This window comes from Chrysochloris asiatica, unplaced genomic scaffold (genome assembly GCF_000296735.1).
Source record: "Chrysochloris asiatica unplaced genomic scaffold, ChrAsi1.0 scaffold00132, whole genome shotgun sequence".
Lineage (NCBI taxonomy): Eukaryota > Metazoa > Chordata > Mammalia > Afrosoricida > Chrysochloridae > Chrysochloris > Chrysochloris asiatica.
The window spans coordinates 8,669,046-8,671,895 of record NW_006408650.1 but is presented as its reverse complement, the minus strand read 5'-3'; the positions used below and the strand labels follow the sequence as shown (position 1 = coordinate 8,671,895).

Sequence of the window (2,850 nt, the reverse complement as noted above, 5' to 3'; positions counted from 1 at the left end):
TAATAAAAGCGCAAATAAATATATGAGTCGGTACCAACTCGATGGCACCTAACAACAAATAAAGAAAGAAAAGTTGTTGGCTGGATTCTCAACTTTTTCAATCAATCCATAGCTAAACTATGGATGGCATGAATATGGCTAAAGAAACATGTAAATGTTATCAAGGTTGACAGTGTAAAAGCAAGGCTGAAGTGGCAGAAGTTGGGGAGTGAAGGGTGTGGGGAGGAATGAGGTAGGATACCAGAGGAGACCTACTAATGTCTTCATCTTACTGAGTGAGCACCCAAGAATTACTGTTCCTACATTAAGAGAATAAAAATGAAATATTTTAAGTATGTTATTTACTATGGATAAGACAATCAGCTCATATAATTACAAAAATCAGAGGACGTTGCTAGGGGAATGTAAACTAAGTCTTCATCTTTCATTGTTACTATTACTGTTCAGTGCTGTTGAGTCAGTTCCAAGGAACAGCTGGTGAGTTTGAACTGCCGACATTGTGGGTAGCTGTCCAGTGCTGATCCTACAGCACTACACCAGGAGTCCTCTTACATAGTAGGAAGTCAGTAGAGGTCTAATGTTGATGAATCAAGAAATTAAGTTATGGCTGTTTTCATCTTCTCTCGGTTGTGGCTTCTTTTGCAGTTCTCAAAGATGCAGCTCAAACCAATGGAGATTAACCCCAAGACACTGAACAAAGTGCTGGCCTGGTTAGGGGTCACTGGCCAGTGGCGCTTCGTGGATGTGCTGGGGCTGAAGGAGGAGGCGCTGGGCTCTGTACCAGCCTGCCTGCACACTGCTGCTGCTCTTTCTCCTCATTGCTCAGCACGAGAATTTTAGGAAATAGCAAATTGAAGAACTGAAGGGACAAGAAGTTAGTCCTAAAGTGTACTTTATGAAAGCAGACCATTGGGAACTTCTATGGTACAACTGGGCTTATCCATGCAGTGGCAAACCATCAGGACAAACTAGACTTCAAGAATGGATCAGTCCTGAAGCAGTTTCTTTCTGAAATGGAAATGTCCGCTGAAGACAGAGCAAAATGCTTTGAAAAGGAAGAGGCCATCCAGGCAGCCCACGATGCTGTGGCACAGGAGGTCCAGTGCCGGGTAGATGACAAAGTAAACTTTCATTTTATTCTTTCTAACAACATGGAGGGTCACTTCTATGAACTAGATGGAGGGATGCCTTTTCCAGTGAACCATGGAACCAGTTCAGAGAACTCTACTGCAGGATGCAGTCAAAGTCTGCAGAGAATTCACTGAGCGTGAGCAAGAGGAGGTCCACTTTTCCGCCATGGCCCTCTGCAAGGCCCTATGGGAAGGAGCTTGTTCCCTCTTCTCTTCAACGTGAAAACATATACCTATCAGTGCAGTCTAAAATGCTTTGGTCCTTGTAAAGCACAGCTGTTCTTTAGTTCTGCGGGACCATACCCACACTACTAGAAGAGCCCCACTGTTGATTCCAGCAAGGATGGTGAAGCATTTACCCTAGACCCCTGTTGTATGTCTTGTACCTTAAAGTCTAATGCTTTCAATGCCTACTTTGGTTTGTCTGTAAGTTATGGCTTTGGATGTGGTTTAATTGTTTGTCATTAAAAGGAATAAAATATTTTTGCTCATAAATTTTTTTTTTTTAAATAAGTTGTAACAATATTAGTTAGGGCACCAAAGAGGAACAAAAGCAAAAACACAGAGGTTGCTTCTGCAAAACAGAACTATACCTGTGGACTTGTTTGTTTTTTAAGTTGCCTTGAAGAATTCTGACTCGTTGTGATCCACATGTTTCAGAGTAGAACTGTATCCAGCAGGTTTTTGATGGCTGATTTGTTAGAAGTAATTTGCCAGGTCTTTCTTCTGAGGAATCCCTTTTGTTGGTGGTGTTATTAAGCGTTGTTGAGTTGGTTCTGACTCATAGAAACCCTAGAGGACTTCTGAAGTTGTAAATGTTTGTGGGAGCAAAAAATAATCTTCATCTTTCTCCCAAGGAGCAACTTGTGGACTCAAACCACCAACCTAGTGTTTACAGTCCAGTGCTTATCCTACAGAGCCACCACACTCCAGAGGCACTCCTGGATGGACTCAAATGTCCAGCCTTTTGGTTAACAGCCAAGTGGTTAAACATTGGCAGCACCCAGAGATTCCCATGGGCTCATGAGGAGGTCCTTACAAGCAGGTGACCAAAAAAGAAAGAATTCAGATCTGTTTTACAGGTATCTCAGCATAATGTTTTGGCCCCAACTAGAAGTGAACGTCTACGTTACAACCCCAATGAAGAGTATTTCTGAAAGTCAGCAGTTACAAGAAATCCTCCCAATGGGTGGAAGTTCTAAGAAGTGGTTTTGGCTGTGCACTTTGAACTGAGAGATGGTCAGAAGAAGCAAGGATTTGCATGAACTTCGGGGCTGCAGCCAATGGTCTCACTGGATGAGATTGAGAAAGAACAAGATTAGGAGATGGTGACAAGGAGATCTGGAATAGAGGTATGTGGATGGACCTCTTGGAATGGGAGAAGAGTACAAGTACACTTACATCCCATCTGAACGCTTATCAAAGGGCAGTCATTGTAGAGAAGGCTTTCAGTAATCAGATGAACAAGATGATACAATTTGTGGAGGTCCATCTGCTGTCCTCTCCAGCCACCTCCATGGTTACTCAGAAGGACTGTGTACAAAGCAGCCATGGTGACAGTGAAGGAGCTATACGTGGGTTTACTGACAAAAGCCCATCTGGCTATCACTTCTGCTGAATGTCTAACCTGACGACAGCAGACCAATGCTGAGCCCAATATTGCATTGTACCCTACTGGGATCAACCAGACAACCTGGTGGCAGGTTAGTTACGTTGGAAG

The 2,850-nt window shown here is 43.2% G+C and overlaps 1 pseudogene; it reads left to right on the top strand.

Moving 5' to 3' along the window:
* Positions 1–654: 654 nt before the first annotated feature.
* LOC102822222 lies at positions 655–1,353 on the top strand (annotated as a pseudogene).
* Positions 1,354–2,850: the final 1,497 nt, after the last annotated feature.